This window comes from Orcinus orca, chromosome 7 (genome assembly GCF_937001465.1).
Source record: "Orcinus orca chromosome 7, mOrcOrc1.1, whole genome shotgun sequence".
Classification (NCBI taxonomy): domain Eukaryota; kingdom Metazoa; phylum Chordata; class Mammalia; order Artiodactyla; family Delphinidae; genus Orcinus; species Orcinus orca.
This window is the reverse complement of record NC_064565.1, coordinates 84379550-84402334: the sequence shown is the minus strand read 5'-3', so window position 1 is coordinate 84402334 and position 22785 is coordinate 84379550. Positions and strand designations below refer to the sequence as shown.

General features: G+C 35.5%; 1 pseudogene; it reads right to left on the bottom strand.

The window, feature by feature from the left end:
- Nucleotides 1-4749: 4749 nt before the first annotated feature.
- On the bottom strand, nucleotides 4750-4847 carry LOC117201888 (uncharacterized; annotated as a pseudogene).
- Between the last annotated feature and the right edge of the window lie 17938 nt (nucleotides 4848-22785).

The following is a 22785-nucleotide window of genomic DNA, read 5'->3' as shown; positions in this document are numbered from 1 at the left end:
CTAACCTTACGTGATGTGGGCAAATTAAGGTCACTTTCTATCTCCGCTTTTATTCCTTTTTTTGCAATTGCCATGTAGCGGGCCAAAAAGAAAAGAAGAAAGAAAAGGAAGGAAGGAAAGCAAAGAAAAAGCCAGTGAGAGTGGCCATTTGGGACATAAGCTTGATTTTCTTAGGAAACCATTTCGATATGCCTTAATGCTACCACTGACATCATATTTATTCCTTTAGAGGAAGAAACACAGCTCTAGGTTAAAAGTGTACTTTACATTTATTTCCTTCTATGATAAACGGACTAAAAAAAAAGCACCTTTTTAAAATGGAGAAAAACTGTTTTCAACCTTTAAGGAATATTTATCAATTCTCTGAGAGCAGTTATTAGCTTTTTAAAAAATTACATGAATATTTTAAAAATTCCTATATTGTGATGTTAATTTGGTTTAAAAATTCTTCTTCATTTAGAAGCATTAGTTACATGTATGTATATATTTCACATAAGTTTACTAAAAGATTCTGTGAGAAACACATGGGTGTATTTTCAGAAAATTTTTTTTCCCAAAAATAGCTTACATGATTTAAATAGGAGAATGAGAAAGTAATAATAGTGTACCTTACTAGAAAAAAAAGTCAAGATAAAATTTAAAGGAACAAAGTGGCATCTATATTGCTTGCCTAATATAAGGAAAAGTAGTGAATCAGTTAGAAATATATTTGGCCACAAGTAAAAGTAAACTTGACTACTGTGGCTTAAATATGTTTTAATTTTTTCTCACAAAATAGGATGTCTGGAGGTTGATAGTTCACAATTAGTACATCTCAATGATCTTTTCAGAGGTACATATTATTTTCATCTCTGTGTTCATTTCATCACCATGCACAGAGTGTTGCATTTTCTTCTCATAGTTATTACCTAATAATCCCCAAATGGCTGCTAGACGTCAAGGCATTTTATCCACATTTCAGGAAGGGATGAAGGGGAAAGACAATGATGTAAAGGGGACAGAGAGAGAGAGAGAGAGAGAGAGAGAGAGAGAGAGAGAGAAAGAGATGTATCAGCTGAGACTGTCCCTTTTTTTACTGGGAAAACAAAAACCATTCTGGAAGCCTTACCCAGGAGATTTCCTTACATTTTATTGGTTAGAACTATGCCATGTTTTACCTTTAGCTGCAACAGAAACCTCTATGGTAGAGAAGGTAAGAGAAGAGATGACTGGGATGATATTTAGTGAACCTACTTCCACAGATTAACTTTTACCACTGGTAGTAAACAAAGTTATGTGCTAAAGAAGAAATGTTCTTGAAACTAAATTCAGATCTTCTAAATATCATTCATGTAGATAAATACTCAAAATAACTTTTTATCCAACAATAAATATTTATTATTTGTCCTTTTTTAATAATATACTGGATTCTCAGGTTAAAATAATTCAAATACTGCCGAAGTAAATTAGAGAATTTGACTCAATGGGAAATAATAATCACAACTACTATTATTAGGTACCTAAAAGATGACAGATATTTTAAATTATTCAAGCAAGAACCTAAGTTGGTATTTGTATATCTAGTTTTGATGTGAAGAAACTGATCTAGAGAAGTTAAATAACTTGCGCAATATCCACAGCTTAAAGTAGTGGACTTTGGATGTCAACCTAGTTCTCTCTGACTCAGAGCTAACGATTGACCTCCATATCAATTTTATTGAATAATGAACACTACAAATTAGTGATATATTTAACACAATTTGATTGCATAAAGATTATTGCATAAATATTATTGTATTTTATGTTCCCTAGACATAGGGAAAGGGTTTTTATTTGTTTTATTCTTAGTAGCAAGTTTTTTCCTACTGTAATCCCCTCTTGTCAAGTGGGTATAATTCCATTAATATGCCAAGGACTTAACCCAAATTGAGAAATCAATATTCTTTCATTTGCTTAGTCCAAAAACCTTACATGCATCTTTGACTCCTTTTCTCACACCCCGCATTTGACCTGCCGACAGATCTTAACTCTACTTTCAAAATATATGTAAAACTCGACCATTTCTCTCCACTCTCCACTGCTTCCACCCTGTTCCAAGTTACTATCATATCTCATTCTATCTGAATTATTGCAGTAGCCTCTTAAATGATTTTCCTGTTTTCACCCTTGACCCTCCCCATTCTATCCTCTAAAAAGAAGCCAGAAAGATCTACTTAAAATGGAAGTGAGACCATGTCATCCCTCTGCTTTCAACCTTCAGTGGCCCCATCCCAAGCACTATAAAAACCACTCTTTACAACAGCCTGGAAAGCCCTGTTTGATCTAGCTCACAGTGCTTTTTTTCTTACCTTCTCCCTTTCTCTCCTTCTTCTCTTTGCTTCAGCTATAAGGGCTGCTTTTCAGCTTCTTAAACTTGCCAGGTGTTGTCCCATCTCAGGGCCTTTGCATTGGTTTTCTTGCGATCTGGGCTGCTCTTTCCCAGGTATTGGCAAATCTAGCTCTCTCATTTCTTTTGGGTCCTTACTCAAAATCCACCTTTACCAGTAGGCTTTTCCTGGTTACTTTATTAAAAATTTCAGTCCTCTTCCCTTAATTTTATATCTCGTTTCCCTGCTTTTTTACCCTTAGTATACTATCAAACATTCTATCTCATATTGACAAGTTGACAATTTTATCTGTTTGTCTCCTACATATTCCAAACCCTTAGAACCTCCTGTACATAATAGATGCCCAATAAATATTTGTTGATAGAATGAACAAACAAGTGAATGAATGAATGTGCAAGTCAATAAAAAAGATCAATCTTTTTTTGAAATGTCTAATAGGGATCTCAGTATTCTTTAAGTTTTTCTCAGCTTGTTAGTTATAATCTCTGTGGCTATTAAACCATTTACATAATTTTTAAAAATTTGTTGAATCTGTATACCTCAACATCAATATTAATTGCCTAGGTAGTATGTAGTACATATATTATTTTAGACCCTTGACATTGGGATTTCAATTTGACCTTGAAGTCTTTCCATTAGTGAAACTGGAAGGATGTTTTCGAACTTTTATGTGACTTTTGGAGACTCTGCCATGGATTGCATTTCTGCTTTTTCCTTTCTTGATTTATTTAGCTTTTTAAAATATTTTGTGTTAATTATTTTGTACTTTCATTTTTATTATGCAAAATTATTCAGAATAAAACATGCATATTCTAAAAAAAATGTAACATGCGGACAGTGTTGCAAAACTCCAGGTGGGAGCTGTGACTGTCATGTAAAAATGACATATGTAAAAGTTATAAAATATACAACTGAAGTGTTTGAAGGAGAAAGGTGTCATTTGGAGGAGATTTATTCTCAAAGTCATAAGGAAAAAAAATGGGAAGTGATCCCACCTGTTTCTTCTAGAGGTTCTCATTGCATTGCCATGTTTAATGGCAATTTATGTGCTGTATTACAAACAATTTAAATTAAAAAAAAAAAAGACAAGCTCTTGCCTTCTGGAAAATAGACCAGTTAGAAAAATGCTGCACAGTTGCAGAGTTAAATCTGTTCATTTTGTTGCTAGGACCACTTAAGTTCACAAACAGTGATATGGGAATGCACATAAAAGAAGCCATACTTCTTTTGATTTATTTGCCTGACATGTATTAAAAAAATCTTTAAAAATATATACATTTATTCTTTTTCAACATAAACTTAATCTATAGTAAAATGCACACATTTTAAGTGTACAATTTGATCAATGTATGTAGCTCCCATTAACCTACACCCCTATGAAGAACAGATATTGCCATCATTCCAGCAAGTACCTTCATGTCTTTTCCCAGTTGATCCTCTCCTTTATCCAGAGGCAAACACTTTTCTGATTTTTAAAACTGTTGACTTAGTTTTGTCTAATATTGTCCTTCATGGAACTGTGTACCCTTTTATGTTCAGCTTATTTTGCTCAGCATAACATGTTAGACTTATTCATGTTGTTGTGTATATTACTATATTTTTTACTGCTGAATAGTATTCCACTGTATGAATGTAAAAAATTTGTCCATTCTCCTCTTGATGGAATTTGGGTTTCCAGTTTTTCCCACTTATGACTAAAGCTTTGTGGATATGTGTTTTTATTTTTTTGGTAAAGATCTAGGGGTGGAATTGCTAGACCAGAAAACAAGGGCAATTTAACTTTATAAGAAAGTGTCAAACCTTTCTCCAAAGTGGGGGTACTATTTTACACTTCAAACTATCCACTTATTATTGTTTTTAAAACCATACAGACTTGTGCAATTCTTAACAGAAGAAGGCCATTTGGGGGAACTTAGATTAGGTGCCAGTGTCACTTTGTATACATTAAGTGGTGTCTGAATAACTATTATATTTATTTTCTCCTAAGAAAGAAAATCACAATGTTTCTGATTTTCTGATGATCAGCCATGGAACAAAATGTTTTAAAAATCTGCATATCAAAAGAATACTTGAAACCCACTTAATAAGTAAGAAGATAAGAAAGTTCTAAACTATGGCTATTGTGGGGATGAGTAATCCTACTTATAATTTGAGTTCACAGTTTAAATTTTTCCCCCAACCTTTTCTTTTTTTTCCTTTGGCGCACATAGCACTATATAACAATCTTTATTACATGTGTTTCTAGGCACTCCTCTAAATTCATTACAGAATGGATATCACGTCCATTCCCAAAACAAAACAAAACAAAACAAAACTCTTCTCAAGTAGGATGCAAGTAGTAGTCTTAAAACCATTATTATTACATGTGTTTTTAAAAACTTCTTAAAATATGGAACACCTCTCTAATTTGCTTGTCATCCTTGCATGGGGCCATGATAATCTTCTCTGTACTATTCCAGTTTTAGTATATGTGCTGCCTACTAAATTTTTAAAATTCATCAAACCCAAAATATATTGTGACAAACCACTTTAATTTTTCCCATCCACATTTGATGGATTTTAATATTTCTTTTTCACTCAACTCATCAAAATTTTATTTTTTAAGAGTTTTATTTAATATCCAAAAGGGCATAAAAATTTCTGAAACCCCTCTACCTCTTTGAAAAAAGGGAGTTGTATTTTGAAAGAAGTTTAAAAGGAGTTCCATTCTGGAAGAACTTAAAATCAGTTCTGAATTCACTATCCAGAAGACCTGGCAAAATTGATCATCTTCACCCTTGCCTTGCACCATTGTGGTAGAGACTGTGAAGCTAACAGTAAGGTTCCTAAAATGCATGTCCTTTCACAAGCCTATTCTCATTGAAAATGTTGTTTTTCCTCAGAAACATATTTGTGTTTAAGAAAAAACAACTACAGCACAAAATTTTTGAGAGGAGGTTGAAAACAGGTACCATGGAAAATATTATTATTGATTTTGTATAAATGTGTTTGGCAGTGAATGTGTACTGAGTTGTCCAATGTAAGCATCCAGCATTTTTTTTTTCCCAATTGGTAGTATAGTAGAGTTCTTTTTCAGTAAACATTTGCTTTTGAAAATCATAAAAGGTCAGTTTTGGCCAACTGCATCAGTCCTTATTCTGCCATCTGTAAAAAATTTAGACTTTGCCTTTTTGAATGACCCTTTAAAAATATACAAGACCTAATTCTATCCTTTACTCTCATAAAACTTCCATTGGACTCCAGTGGGAACATTTTAAAGTCAAATTCTGAGGAATAAAGACATTTCATAATGCCTTCTTGTGAGAACTTCCTTGGCAGAACTTGACCAACTCATTCCTCTTGAGAGTGTTCTATGATATTACTGGTTTTATAGCTTCAAAATAGACTCTATGCTATAAAGTGGTTATGCTTCTTATATATATATATATATATATATATATATATATATATATACACACACACACAGACGTACATACACACACATGTACATATTTATCTATCTCAGTGTAACCCTAAAATTCTAATGTGGTGAACATCCAAAGTAGATGACTCTTGGTACACTGAGGAGCTACCCTCCTTTGTCCATCATATGTTGATCAGTAAGTATGTTTGTTCTTGGTACCCTACTCTGTGCTTCCCTAGTGCTCGATTGTAAAAAAATACCATTTTTTCAACAGTTAGTATGTGCCAGTGCTGTACTAAAGTTCTACATGCATTATTTCAGTTAACTCTGTGAGGTAGGAATTGCCATTCCTCATTCTCTGTGGATAAACTGAGGGTGGCTAAAAATGTACTGAGAATCATGCAGCAGAGCCAGTATCTCTGACTCCAAAACCATGGATCTTAACTGTTGCACACCTTGCGTTATATGGTACTCCTGCCCTTTACCCACCCTTTTTATAGCAAAGGAAATGTCACTGTTTTGGGAGGACCTTGTTTATTTACCTGTCTGTCTCTCTAATGAGACTGACTAGCTTGAGATAGGGTTCTTATCTTCTTCATCTTTATATTGCTAGGGCAGGATCCATAGGCACTCAATAAATAAATCTTAAATTTAAAAATTACCTTTGTGATTTAAAATTCACCCCCCTATTTTAGAAAACTGGCCCCAAAACCACAAAATATAAGTCATTCCCAAATCACAGTATCCAGAAATAACTGAATAAATATTTGATAAATGAGTGAATTCCAAAAAAAATTAGAAACACTTATAGTCTTCTTTTGTTTCTAATACATTTGCGTAACAGTGATACACCAAGAGTACTTGATTGTTTGATGTTAATTAAGCATGATTAGTACATGATAGTCTTTAGTTCTCATAAAGCTGATAGATGAAAAAGACGGAAAATAAATGCTTCAATGATGAAAGTGTTTTAATATCACAATATAAACTTCCTGAAATAGCGTTTTATTTGAGAATATACATATTTGAGTAAATTCATTTGGAACTATTAAACTGATCTGAGGTACATCAATAAATGAATGGATAAAGACGTGCTGTATATACAGATGCGCACACACACTGAAATATTACTTAGCCATAAAAAATGAAATCTTGCCATGTACAACAGCTTGGATGGACATAGAGGGTATTATGCTAGGTGAAAGAAGTCAGATAGAGAAAGACAAATACCATATGATCTCATATATATGTGGAATCTAAAAAACAAAACAAACAGACTCATAGATACAGGGAACAACCTGGTGATTACCAGAGAGAAGGGGGTTAGGGGATGGATGAAATAGGTAAGTGAGATTAAGAGGTACAAACTTCCAGCTCTAAAATAAATAAGTCACAGGAATGTAATGTACAGCACAGGGAATATAGTCAATAATATTATAATAATTCTGTATGGTGACAGATGGTAACTAGACCTTTCATGATGATCTCCTCGTAATGTATAAAAATGTCACATCACTAGGTTGTATACCTGAAACTAATATAATATTGTATGTTAATTGTAACTCAATAAAAAATTACCTCAGAACATAAATACATTTCAGTATTAACAAAAAAATCTTTCTATCTGTATGCCGGTTAAATAGGACTTTATGTAAGTGCTGTAATTAAATGCAGTTTATTGGTGAAAGTCTAGCCCCTAGTGGACAGGAGTCTCTGGTACACACCCACACACCGAACTAGTTAGGTACAGCTTGAAGGGACACCTGCTTAAAGCTCAAGGGCTTCAGAATGAAATGGTCTTCAAGACTCTTGATGTTAATATTTTATTCTTTTATCTTTTTTTCATAAAATATGCCACATTTGTATGTCTGGCTTATTAGAGCTTCATAGTATTTTAATGAACACTAAGACTTTTCTACTCCACTCTCAAAGTTTTTTTCAAGCAGTGGTTTTCTTAGTTTCTTAGGGATTGAAAGAGTAAAATTTCTTCCCTTCCCTTCCCTTCCTTCCCTTTCTCTTTTCCATTCACTATCAATATCCAACATTTAGGCAACATTCATACTTTTCTTTGAGGATAGATTTAGGTTGCACTTATAACATTATCCCCAATACACACACACACACACACACACACACACACACACACTGACTTCACAAAATTGACTCTTTTAAAACGAACTCTTTAGTTACTTCTTCACTCTTTTATAAGTAAGTATGACATGTAAAAAAAAAGATAAAAAGATAGTACAAAAATTAAATACTCAAATAATATAGAAATGAACATACTTTTGTGAATGAAATAATACCTGATATGTAGTATCCAGTCAGAAGGTTGTGAGCTTCTTAAGCTTGCAAAAGCTTTTTCATTGTAAGCATTGTTACTAAACACACTTTATGATTCCGAGAAACTATAATTAGATTTCTCTAATCATCCTGATGATCTTAGATGTTTTCTTAGTTTTAGGAACTTAACCCAGAAAGACTGAACTTACATTTCAAATATAAATTTCAATATAGCCAATTCTGCTATATGTGTTCCAGGGCTTATGGAAGAAAGCATTTAGCGGTACTACACTCAAAAACTATGTCAGTGACACATAAAAAAATTAGAAACCGAATAAAGTGGTAGCACCGTTTTATGCATATTAAGTGGTTAGGAAATATATAAATACTTCAATAAATATGGCACTTTACCTTGAACCAAACCTGATGTTTTCCTGTGGGCATCAGAAAGGTTACAGCCTGTGAGTTACTGTGAAGTGGTAGAATGAGTGTTATCTGAAATCAGATGGGAAGTTCTAGTAGCAGATGTGGATGGGTGTGTCTCATAACCTAGGCTGGTCAACTGAGGTGGCTGGCAGATGTTCGAGTATGAGTGTTTTGTGTATTCCTATGTGGTTTGGGTCAATTGGGTGCATTTTCTGCATTCATCTAATGTCGTTCATGGATGAAATGGTGCATTAGCAAACATTAAATTTGCATCGTCTACTATATCAAATGCATTGGAACAAATTCCCGTTTTTCAGACAATAGCAGAACTGATTGTACTCTTTTTGAAGATCTAAAATAGAAGAAAAAAGACTCATTTGAAATAGAAACTATTTAATGTTTAAGAAATGGTATAAAACAGCTCATAAGCTGTTCTAGACTTTATTAGCTCCTGTGTAGTACATGTTTTGTCTGCTATTGTCATCAGCACAATTAAATTCATTTATTCCATGTTGTTTTAAGTCATGCTGTGGGCTTGGTACCATGAAAGTTAAGCAGGTATGGTTTTTAGTTCTCTTGAGTTCATGCTTCCTAAAAATCAACAGAAAGCTCTTGGGGAAAATGGATTGCAGACATTCTTTAAATTTTAGTGTTATAGATGTACAGATGGAACACATAATTTAGATAGTGAAGGAAAGGTGAATTTGTCTCTTTGGTCAGTTAGAATTAGTTTTGTCAATGTTTAAGTTTCAGAAGACTAAAAACAGAATTTTAAAGTATATTTCCAAGCTACAAAGATATAAATGTCACTTGTTCAGTACATGTGGTCAAAATAAAATATCATAAAAGAACACTTGATTTTCTCCCTCATATTTATACCTAAGTCTTCTGAATTCAATAAATCAGCATCGGAAGCAGCTGCTTAGCACAGGGAGATCAGCTCAGTGCTTTGTGTCCACCTAGAGGAGTGGGATAGAGAGGGTGGGAGGGAGACACAAGAGGGAGGAGATACAGGGATGTATGTATATGTATAGCTGACTCCTTTTGTTATATAGAACAGCAGAAACTAACATACCATTGTAAAGCAATTATACTCCAATAAAGATGTTAAAAAAATAAAATAAAATAAAAATCAGCACCCATATAGTTTCTCAAGTCAAAACCCAGAGTCATTCTTTATCTCCATCTGTCTCTCATCCCCACTTTCACATCCATTCCAAGCCTGGCAGCTCTAACTCTAAAATACATCCAGAATCTGCCCATTCCCACTGTTAGAATCATCTCTCACCTGACTGTAGCAGACTCTCAGCAGCTCTACCTTCCTCTTTCTTTCTTCTATGATCCGTTTTCTGCCCAGGTGCCAAGGTGACCATTTAGAATTATAAATTAGATCACATCCTTCCTCATGCTAACCTTCCAATGGCTTCTCATCTCATTTAGGGTAAAGTGTAAACTCGACCAGTGTCTATAAAGCTCTAAATAATCTGGCTGTTTACCGTATCTGTGATATCATCTCCCATTTTTTCCTCTCCAGCCACACTGGCCTTCTTTCTGCTCCTTGATACTAGCTCTTCCCTCTGCTGCAGAGTGTTCAACCTAGTCTTCACAGAGCAATCTTCTTATTCAGATCTCAGCTCCCTCACCATGACCCTGCCCCCTACACCCACCTATTGAATCACCCCATTTTATTTTCCACACAGATCTATTACTTCAGATATTATTTTGGTCATTTTATTTGTGTATGTATTTATATTTTCTCTTGTAGAACTAATGCTTCATGGGAGCTTAGCTCTCTTGTTCAGTACAATACCCCTGGTACATCTTCTAATGCACGGTACTTGGGTGCTCAATATATACTTGTGAAATGAATGAATTAAGGTTGAAAAAAATAGAGAGGGAATATTTTTCCCTGGAAAAGAGGCAAAGTTTTGTGTTTTATAATGAAAATGATTTCAGACTTTAAAAAGTAGTATTGAGCCTATGTTGTTGTTTCAACCCAGTTAATAAGAATTAATGGTGGTAAGCACTCAAAGATGACTTATGTATCCAAGGCACTCTCCTAAGTCTTTTTTCATATATTAGCTCATTTAAGTCATATATTAACTCATTTAATTCTACACTCTTTTGAGGTAGGTACTGTGAACCCAAATCTGAAAGATGAGAAAATTGAGTTGCCAGGGCTGTACAGTTACTAGGTGGTAGAATTGGGATTTGAACGTAGGCAGCTCTACTAGAAAGTCAGTTGGCTTAGCCACTGTGCTGTCTCCATAGGAGGGGCTTCTAGTCATGTAGTAAGTCATGCTTTCTTCTGTGTAAGCTACTGCTTAGCACCTAGTACAGCCCAGAACCTCTAGGGTTATTTTTTTTTGTTTTTTTTTAAAGTATAAGAAGGATAGCAATCAGTTGAATACAAGAACCATTACACACAAACTGTGACACACAAACCCAATATCAGTGTAAAGAGAAAAAAAATGCATTTGCTGGACTCTTGAAAGAACCTCAAATATGAAGCAATATATTGATCAGCAACATATGGATTTTCTGGTAAATAGCCAGTGAAGTTTACTGTGGATCAGGCATTGACTATCTTTTCTTACTGGCTTAGAGTTTTTCGGAAAGACATCTGGAGAGTGGCTTGAAATTTATTTTAGGACCCATGATGGCAGCCTTAGCACAGCCTCAGGGTGCAGAAACAAAAGAAAAAAAACACTGTGACTTTCAGAAAGTACAGTGGAGGGAAAGTACTAGATAGAAACACATCTGTGATTAATGAAGGACTGCCAAAACCTGGGAGGGAAGCAGTAACACCAAGATGTAGGAGGGAAGCAGTAACACCAAGACGTAACTCACATCTATTGGCATGCTTGCTGTAATCTACTGAGTCTACTGAGTCAAAGCACAGTGCCAGGAATCAGGAGATAAAGTTCTTGTCTTTCTCCTGCAACTTACTATAAGCCAACTATATGTCTGAATCTTAGTTACGATATATGTGAACAGTAATATTGCATTACATTTAACAGCTTCCTGTGTGGAAGCAGGACACTGGAGTAGGTGTCCTCTTAGAGAATATACTAACTTTCATGGATATGATGATAATGTTTTGTGGCTCAGAAGAAGAGGAATGGAACAACAGCTATGAGATTAATGGGGACAGAATTGGCAAAGGATATACTCTAACTCCTTAAGTTGGTGAAGCCTTGAGATGGAGAATTAATCTTTACTGGCAGACACAATTTATGTATCAAAGCAATGGGAGAAACCCACTAACAACTTCTGGGGCTGCAGAATCATGGGACTGTGTAGCAGGTGTTTTGTATTGTTCTTCTAATTTTAAAATTTGAAATTGCAAAGAGCCAATAAAATGTGTTTTAATATATCTTTGTTTCCTGCTTTAGTAGAGTATTAGACCTAAGGAATTAAATTCATCATAAGGAAATTAAATATTGAAAAAGTTGCCATTATTCTACCCAGGTTTATATTATCAGATGAATTAAAGACACACTCCACTGAATGGGGATGTGGAGATAACCTTCTCTGCATATAGTGGGAAGGAATATTTAAAAATTTTCCTGATGGGTTGGGGAGATAGAGTTTTGTGAGTATTAAAATGTGGAATAGAGGGAAATATCCAACTTTGGCATGTGGCCAAGGAACTTCTAAGAATAATTCTCAAATTCAGTTTTGAATTATTCCTTGATCTACACATTTCCGAGACCCTTTCCTATTCTACCTAAAATTTTAATAACATTTGCAAACCACATTCTAGTTTGAGGAGTAAAAGACAAGAGCTCAAGTGGTATGGAAAGAAGATAGTAGCTGCAGAAAGTGAGAAAGTAAGGAATGAGTATTGCCCCAATGAGAGATGATGAGGAGATTCCATCTCCCCATCAGAATATGTGAGATATTTTGGGAGAGTTCTGGACTTCCCCCAGGACATGGGATGGGGACTTAATCCTTTTTATTTAATTTTGAAAGCAATGAGTTCCCCCAAAGCTAAAAGGCTTGAGAGTATCCAGGCAGCAGACACTTTGGATTATATATGTAAATACTTGTATGGTGGAATTTTTAGAAGACTTTGAGTAAGAGCATTACATAGCCACTAAAGAGAAGTGAGTATGGGGAGATATAAGATATGAGGATGTATCTCCTCTGCATCCATTCACCCTACTCTGGCAACAGTCATTTGGGGATCTACTCCTTCCCTTACTTGGTCCATATGGTTTAGTAGAGCATTCCCAATTTCTCTAGGGGTGGAATGTAGGATTTAGATCTGAGCCAATTAATAATTTCAGTCCCCTGACCGCAGCAACTGATTAGAAACATAGGCATGGACCCAAACTGGCACCAATGAAATACAAGGAGATTTTCTGAGACTCTCAGGAATCCAACATTTGGTCTTTCCTCTTAAGCCTAAATCTTCTTGCATTGCCTTTATATTCAGGATCCACTTGGTAGTAAAATAGTAGCAGCAGGTAAGAACTCTGATGCCACCATTTTACTACATGTGAATCCTCAGGAAGCCCCTGGTACCACAGCCACAGCCAGGAAGAGTGATAGCAATGCAACAACAACTGATAGGAACACAGAGAAAGGAGAACTGGAGTGAGGGAAGGGAGAAAAGAGTGGAGTAACTAAGAGAATTTATATACCAGATGCTGTGTTTAGGCCTCATGTACATTATTCCTTTTAATCCTCAAAGTAATTGTTATTTGGCAGATAAGGTACTTAAGTCTTAGGTAGGCTGTGTAAATTGCCTAAGGAAGAAGCAAGACTTGAGTACTCTAATACTGTATCCTATTCCAGACTCTGATCTTAACTGCCTTTGAAATTCTAGAGATAAGAAAAGGAGGAATTTGGGGGCTGATGGGTTACAGGGATTTCACTTATGGGCTCAGAGGAAAGATAATTATATTCCTTGATTCTATGGGACTCTCTATATTGCCCTCATTCCTCTAATTTCCTTACTGGTGTATTATAGGAAATATGAGTTACATCTATTTAGCACTTTAATTGTTGATGTGGAAGCCATATATTTCTCTTTACAATTTGAGAAATGGGTTTTGGTCAATGGAAAAAAGAGTTTTAAAATTCAAAGACATAAAATTCAGCTACTGTTCTTTACCTATTCTCATTGGTTCTTAATAATCCATTTGAATGTAATTTACTTTTATTTTTAACAGAGGAGTACATAACGTATCTGAGTTACTAAAAATTCTGAGTTATCAGTGTATGCATTAATGAGGTTTATCTGTGGTAGAAGAGCCATTCTTAACCTGGAGAAATGGTGATGTACTGAACTAGGTTTGTTTGCCCTATGCGAAGCAAGCCAAAAGTTGAAACACCAAGGATTGCAGCAGCGAAAGGGTTTATTCATGAAGCAGGCAAGTGAAGAGATGGGAGAACAAATCTCAAATCCACCTCCTTGAACTCAGGCGGCTCAGAATATTTATGGGATAAAGAAGCAGGGTGGTCTGAGGTGTGGGGAGCATGTGGAAAGTTAACTGGAGGTAAGAAAAAGGTGAGGTAATTGTCATTCTGCTTGGGCAAAACTAAGCTACAGGCTTTTGCATGGGACGCATGTTCAGAGAATGGTGGCATTAGCAAGTTCTGAGGGTGGAGTTTTTGGTCCTCTGATATCAAAAAATCACATCGGACACTTGCACATGCTCAGTTGGTCTGTGATCCCAACCAGTCTTAACCAGCTTGAGCTCGAGCTGGATAATGGCAGACTCCAAGTTCCTGACAAACAATTTGGCCAAACATTTTCTTTTTTAGACTACATGATGCTTGGAAGACCTGCAAGTTTTTGTAAAAACAATTAAAGCAAGCTTGATCAGTGAAGGTAGGTTATAGTTTATTATTTATTAAGCAAGCTGTAGTTTAATGGATCTAACTGATGACTAACCTCAGTTTCAGTGAGAGCACGGATATTGTGGAAATATGCATTCTTGCACCAGAAAATTTAAACTTTTTTTTTTTTTCTAAATGGGCAAAGTGAATTTCTGCATATAGCAAAGGCAATAGAGACAAGGGAGTCTGGAGCCCACTGATCAAAACTGTGAAAGCAGCAAACTTTTATTTTTGTGTTTTAAAAAATAGCCATGAAAAGGTGGTTTCTATAAATAGATGTAGATTCCAATGCCTCTGTGTAACTACTGATTTCCAGTTATAGGGGGAAAAAAAGAAGATGCCATCTTCAGCACATGGTACTAATGTCAGGAAAATCTTTTATTGTCTAAAAGAGCAATTATGGACTTGAGAGCTCATCCCTTTCCTTTCCTCCTTATACAATCAATGGTAGAGATTTAAAGGGACGTTTATACTTTTGTTTTGTTGCTCTGTTTTCTGGGTGATTTGGGATTTCTTTTTTATTAATATTTTTATTGGAGTATAATTGCTTTACAATGTTGTGTTAGTTTCTGCTGTATAACAAAATGAATCAGCTATATGTATACATATATCCCCATATCCTCTCCCTCTTGCATCTCCCTCCCACCCTCCCTATCCCACCCCTCTAGGTGGTCCCAAAGCACCGAGCTGATCTCCCTTTACTATGCAGCTGCTTCCCACTAGCTATCTATTTTACATTTTGTAGTGTATATATGTCAATGCTATTCTCTCACTTCATCCCAGCTTACCCTACCCCTCCCCATGTCCTCAAATCCATTCTCTACATCAGCCTCTTTATTCCTGTCCTGCCCCTTGATTCAAAAGAACCATTTTTTTTTAGATTCCATATATATGTGTTAGCATATGGTATTTATTTTTCTCTCTGACTTAATTCACTCTGTATGACAGACTCTAGGTCCGTCTACCTCACTACAAATAACTCAATTTCGTTTCTTTTTATCACTGAGTAATATTCCATGGTATATATGTGCCATATCTTCTTTATCCATTCACTTGTCGATGGACACTTAGATTGCTTCCGTGTCCTGGCTATTGTAAATAGTGCTGCTATGAACATTGTGGTATGTGACTCTTTTTGAATTATGGTTTTCTCAGGGTTTGTGCCCAGTAGTGGGATTGCTGGGTCGTATGGTAGTTCTATTTTTAGTATTTTAAGGAACCTCCATACCGTTCTCTATAGTGGCTGTATCAATTTACATTCCCAACAACAGTGCAAGAGGGTTCCCTTTTCTCCACACCCTCTCTAGCATTTATTGTTTGTAGATTTTTTTGATGATGGCCATTTTGACCAGTGTGAGGTGATACCTCATTGTGGTTTTGATTTGCATTTCTCTAATGATTAGTGATGTTGAGCACTTTCATGTGTTTGTTGGCAATCTGTATATCTTCTTTGGAGAAATGTCTATTTAGGTCTTCTGCCCAATTTTGGATTGGGTTGTTTGTTTTTTTGATATTGAGCTGCATGAGCTGCTTGTATATTTTGCAGATTAATCCTTTCTCAGTTGCTTCATTTGCAAATATATTCTCCCATTCTGAGGGTGTTGTCTTTTCATCTTGTTTATGGTTTCCTTTACTGTGCAAAAGCTTTTAAGTTTCGTTAGGTCCCATTTGTTTATTTTTGTTTTTATTTACATTACTCTAGGAGGTGGGTCAAAAAGGAACTTGCTGTGATTTATGTCACAGAGTGTTCTGCCTACGTTTTCCTCTAAGAGCTTTATAGTGTCTGGCCTTACATTTAGGTCTTTAATCCATTTTGAGTTTATATTTGTGTCTGGTGTTAGGGAGTGTTCTAATTTCATTCTTTTACATGTAGCTGTCCAGTTTTCCCAGCACCACTTATTGAAGAGGCTGTCTTTTCTCCATTGTATACTCTTGCCTCCTTTATCTAAGATAAGATGACCATAGGTGCGTGGGTTTATCACTGGGCTTTCCATCCTGTTCCGTTGATCTATCTTTCTGTTTTTATGCCAGTACCATACTGTCTTGATTACTGTAGCTTTGTAGTATAGTCTGAAGTCAGGGAGCCTGATTCCTCCAGCTCCATTTTTCTTTCTCAATATTGCTTTGTTTATTTGGGGTCTTTTGTGTTTCTATACAAATTGTGAAATTTTTTGTTCTAGTTTTGTGAAAAATGCCAGTGGTAGTTTGATAGGGATTGCATGGAATCTGTAGATTGCTTTGGGTAGTATAGTCATTTTCACAATATTGATTCTTCCGAAACAAGAACATGGTATATCTCTCCATCTGTTTGTATCATCTTTGATTTCTTTCAGCAGTGTCTTATAGTTTTCTGCATGCAGGTCTTTTGTCTCCTTAGGTAGGTTTATTCCTAGGTATTTTATTCTTCTTGTTGCAGTGGTAAATGGGAGTGTCTTCCTAATTTCTCTTTCAGATTTTTCATCATTAGTGTATAGGAATGCAAGAGTTTTCTGTGCATTAATTTTGTATCCTGCTACTTTGCCAAATTTATTGATTAGCTCTAGTAGTTTTCTGGTAGCATCTTTAGGATTCTCTATGTATAGTATCATGTTATCTGCAAACAGTGACAGCTTTACTTCTTCTTTTCCAATTTGGATTCCTTTTATTTCTTTTTCTTCTCTGATTGCTGTGGCTAAAACTTCCAAAACTATGTTGAATAATAGTGGTGAGAGTGGGCATCCTTGTCTTGTTCCTGATCTTAGAGGAAATGGTTTCAGTTTTTCACCATTGAGAATGATGTTGGCTGTGTGTTTGTCATGTATGTCATTTATCATGTTGAGGTAGGTTCCCTTTGTGCCTACTTTCTGGATTTTTTTTTTTTATCATAAATAGGTGTTGAATTTTGTTGAAAACTCTTTCTGTATCAATTGAGATTATCATATGGTTTTTATCCTTCAGTTTGTTAATATGGTGTATCACATTGATTGATTTGCATATATTGAAAAATCCTTGCATTCCTGGGATAAACCCCACTTGATCATGGTGTGTGACCCTTTTAATGTGCTGTTGGATTCTGTTTGCTAGTATTTTGTTGAGGATTTTTGTATCAATGTTCATCAGAGATATCGGCCTGTAGTTTTCTTTTTTTGTGACATCTTTGTCTTGTTTTGGTATCAGGGTGATGGTGGACTTGTAGATTGAGTTTGGAGTGTTCCTTTCTCTGGTATATTTTGGAAGAGTTTGAGAAAGATATGTGTTAGCTCTTCTTTAAATGTTTGATAGAATTTGCCTGTGAAGCCATCTGGTCCTCGGCTTTTGTTTGTTGGAAGATTTTTAATCACAGTTTCAATTTCAGTGCATGTGCCTGGTCTGTTTATATTTTCAATTTGTTCCTGGTTCAGTCTCGGAAGGTTGTGCTTTTCTAAGAATTTGTCCATTTCTTCCAGGTTGTCCATTTTATTGGCATATAGTTGCTTGTAGTAATCTCTCATGATCCTTTGTATTTCTGCCATGCCAGTTGTTACTTCTCCCTTTTCATTTCTAATTCTATTGATTTGAGTCTTCTCCCTTTTTTCCTGATGAGTCTGGCTAATGGTTTGTCAGTTTATCTGCTCAAAGAACAAGCTTTTAGTTTTATTGATCTTTGCTGTTGTTTCCTTCATTTCTTTTTCATTTATTTCTGATATGATCTTTATGATTTCTTTCCTTCTGCTAACTTTGGGGTTTTTTTGTTCTTCTTTCTCTTATTGCTTTAGGTGTAAGCTTAGGTTGTTTGAGATTTTTTCTGTTTCTTGAGGTGGATTTCTTTAATCCAGAAACCATCCTAGTGCTCACTATCAATTCTGAATCAGCATTAGCTGGATTGAAAGGCATGTTAATGATTAAGATTGAAAGCAACTTTTAAAATTCAGTTCTTTCCAGAGGAAAGATGGTAATTCCCTGAGAGCAGCCTTTACAGAAGGGGCAATAGAAAGCCAAAGTCAGTGTATTTCTCTTGGGGAAGCTGAATTAATAGAAATAAAGAAATGTCTCTAAAACATATTGTGCTTTTATTTTAAATCCATGAGGAGAGCTTAAAAAAGAATCACATGGGTCCCAAGTGAGATTGTTTGGTCACAACATTGTAATTTTAAATTGGAAATGGTTTGGGGTATATGGAATAATCTCTCTATATTCATAGGGCCTAAGCCTGTTATTCTCTTTAGCTGGAATACAGTATAAGAGACCATCAGGGCAATTCTCTTTGAAAGAAATGCAGAAACTAGCTAAGTAACTGCTATATATCTGTCAAACAAGAAAATACCCATGTCAAAAGGGTAGGAAACACTCCACCCCCAGCACAGTGCCATACAATCAGGAGGTAATTCTTAACTTCCAACTTTTCCCTGAGGAGTGAAAGGTTTGGACCCCACACCTGGGGCACCACTTGTAAGACTCCCACCTGAAGGGTGGGACTTCCAAACACCTTTGAAAGCCAACAGGACTTGTGTTCATGTCGAAAAGAAACAACTCTTAATGGGCTTTAGAGGACTCACCATGGCTATCCCCCCAAGGTTGAGTCCAGACGGAACAGGCCAAAAATGCCCAACTCTCAGTCTTTCCCTGAATATGGTGTGTTTGCATACATTAAAAGCTTCTGTCTGAGGGTTAAATTTCCAATTTAGCACACATCCAGTGGCTGACTGCCATCCTCCCTAAAGGCTGAGGAAGCTAGCAGATACCTCCTCTTCCTTTTCCCTTTAACCCACACTAAATCACCAGTATCTCCTTTGTAGGAGCTTGTCCATATGCCTGTGCCCCAGCATTAGTTGTTGCTGCCTAAGGGACAGGTCCACAGATTGCTGGTTCTGATATCCAAGAGGACTTGCATTCACAAGTCCCATAGGACTGTAGCAAACAAAGAAGTAGTTCTCAACCAGCCATCCCCTCAAGCCTCAACACAGAGTGAGCAGGCAAAAAATGCCTATTTCTCAGTCTTCCACTGAAAAGGGTTTATTTGCATATTTTAAAAGCTACTGCCTGAGGGTAAGGCTTCTAATTTAGCATGCATCTAGGGGGTCTCTAGGATCTCTGAGATCCTCCCCAGAGAACAGGGAAGCTTGTAGACACGTCCCCACTCTTCTCTCTCTAGCCTGCTCCAGCTCACCAGTATCTCCATGGAAAAAGCTTGTACACATATCTAGTATGTTTGTGCACTGCTAACCGAGGGATGGATCCCCAAATCATGTGGCACTAATAGCCAATAGGGCTTGCATTCATGAGCCTCAGAGGACTCTATCAAACAAAAAAGCAGGTCTTAATGGCTACAGTAGCTGGTCAGTGGAATTCAAAGGAACAAAAAGAAAAAAATGAAAAATAGTGAAGCTAGCTTAAGGGATTTATAGGACATTATCAAGCAGACCAATATACCTATTATGGAGGTCCCAGAAGGAGAGAGAGAGACAGGAACAGAAAGCTCATTCAATGAAATAATGCCTGAAAACTTCCCTAACCTGGGGAAAAAATGAAAAAACCCAGAACCAGGAACCCAAGAGACTTCCAATGAAGACAAATCCAAAGAGACCAACAATGAGACACATTATAATTCAGTTGTTAAAATTTAAAGACAAGGAGAGAATCTTAAAATCAGCAAGAGAAAGATAACATGTTTACTTAGCAAGGCAACCTCCATAACACTATCAGCAGACTTTTCAGCAGAAATTTGCAGGCCAGAAGTGAGTGGCATGATATATTCAAAGTGCTGCAAAAACAAAACAAAACAAAACAAAACCCAATAAACCAACCAATAGTACTCTACCTGACAAAGTTGTCATTCAGAATTAAAGGAGAGATAAAGAGTTTTCCAGATAAGGAAAAGCTAAAAGAGTTACCACCTCTAGATTGGCATTACAAGAAATGCTAAAAGGAATTCTTCAAGCTGAAACAAAAAAGATGCTAATTGGTAATAAGAAAATATATTAAAGTATAAAACTCACTGGTAAAGGTAAATGCATAATTAAATTCAGAATACTCTGATGTAATGGTGTTGGATAAATCACTTATAACTGTAGCATGAAGGTTAAAATACAAAAGTATTACAAACAACAGTAATTATAATAATTTGTTAGCAGATACCAATGTAAAAAGAAGTAAGTTGTAACATAAAAAATATAAAATGTGGGGGAGGGAATGTATAAATGTAGAGCTTCTGTATATGTTAGAAGTTAAGTTGTTATCAGCTTAAAATTGACTGTTATAAATGGAATATGTTTTCTGTAAGCCTCGTGGTAACCACAAAGCAAAAACCTATAGTAGCTACACAAAAGATAAAGAATCTCTTTTTGAATTATGGTTTTCTCAGGGTATAAATAGCCAGGACAGGGAACCAACCTAGATGTCCATCAACAGATGAATGGATGAAGATGTGGCACATATATACAATGGAATATTACTGAGCCATAAAAAGAAACAGAGTTGAGTTATTTGTAGTGAGGTGGATGGACCTAGAATCTGTCATACAGAGTGAAGTAAGTCAGAAAGAGAAAAACAAATACCATATGCTAATGCATATATATGGAATCTAAAAAAAAAAGAAAAAATGGTACTGATGAACCTATTTGCAGGGCAAGAATAAAGAGGTAGACATAGAGAATGGACTTGATGACATGGGGTGGGAGGGCGAAGCTGGGGCAAAGTGAGAGTAGCATTGACATATACACACTACGGAATATAAAATAGTTGGCTGGTGGGAAGCAGCAGCATAGCACAGGGAGATTGGCTCGGTGCTTTGTGATGAACTAGAGGGGTGGGATAGGGAGGATGAGAGGGAGGCTCAAGAGGGAGGGGATATGGGGACATGTGTGTACATATGGCTGATTCACTTTGTGGTGCAACAGAAACTAACATGGTATAGTGAAGCAATTATACTCCAATAAAGATCTATTAAAAAAAAAAGGTAAAGAAATCTAAGCATACCACTACAGAAGATTATCAAGTCACAAAAAAGGGAACAAGAAGAAGAAAGGAACAAAGGAATTATGAAAACAACCAGAAAACAATGAACAAAATGGCAATAAGACCATACCTATCAATAATTACATTAAATTAATTGAACTGTTCTCCAATCAAAAGACATAGAGTGGCTGAATGGATTAAAAAAAAGACAAAAATAAATGGAAATATATTCCATGCTGATGGATTGCATGAATTAGTATTGTTAAACTGTCCATACTACGTAAAGCAGTCAACAGATTCAATATAATCCCTATCAAAATCTCAATGGCATTTTTCACGGAAATAGAAAAAACAATCCTAAAATTTGTTGGGATCACAAAAGACCCCATATAGCCAAAGCCATCTTGAGAAAGAAGAACAAAGCTGGAGGCGTCATGCTCCCTTATTTCAAACTTGAACATAAGACCTAAAACTATAAAACTCCAAGAAGAAATCATAGGGGCTAAGCTCCTTGACATCGGTCTTGACAATTTTTTTTTTATTTGACACCAAAAAGCAAAAGCAACAAAAGCAAAACTAAACAAATGTGACTACATCAAAATTAAAAAGCTTCTGCACGATAAAGAAAATAATCAACAAAATAAAAGGAAACCTATGAAATGAGAGATAATATTTGCACCTAAGGTAGGGAAACAAGCTAAGTATCTGTCAATGGATGAATGAGTAAAGAAGATTTAGTATGTGTATATATATATATATACACACACACACATATACACACAGATATATAATATATATTATGTTATATACTTGTTATAATATTAATTATAGTAAATATTATTTATAATATTATATATTATACAGCCATGAGAAAGAAGGACATCATGTTGTTTGTGACAACATGTGGGGGGTCTTGAAAGCATTATGTTGATTGAAATAAGTCAAACAAAGAAAGACAGATGCTATATGATATCACTTAATGTGGAATATAAGAATGCCAAACTCAAAGAAACAGACTAGAATGGTGGTTAACAGAGTCTAGGGGGTGGGGGTAAAGGGGTGATAGTGGTCAAAGAGTACAAACTTCCAGTTATAAGATGAATAAGTTCAGGGGCTCTAATGTACAGCAGAGTGATTATGCTGTATTTTATACTTGAAAGTTGCTGAGAGAGTAGATCTTAAATATTCTCACTAGAAAAAGGAAATGGTGATGTGATACAGGCGTTAGTTAATGCTATGGTGGTAATAATTTTGTAATATATATGTGTATCAACTCAACACATTGTATACCTTTAATTTATATAATATTTTATGTCAATTATATTTTAATAAAGCTGAAAATAAAACAAAAAAAATGAGAGAGTGTCCTGGGTTTTGCTGGGGCACCTCATTCCACACATCAAAAAATGTTTCTCAATCACAGGATTCACATAAAATATATTTTTTCTTTAAAAAATTTATGTATTACTTCAATATATTTTTGTTGTTATCATTGTTAAACTTTTAAATATATAATGAGTTCCCCTTTAATCACCATCTTCTTCC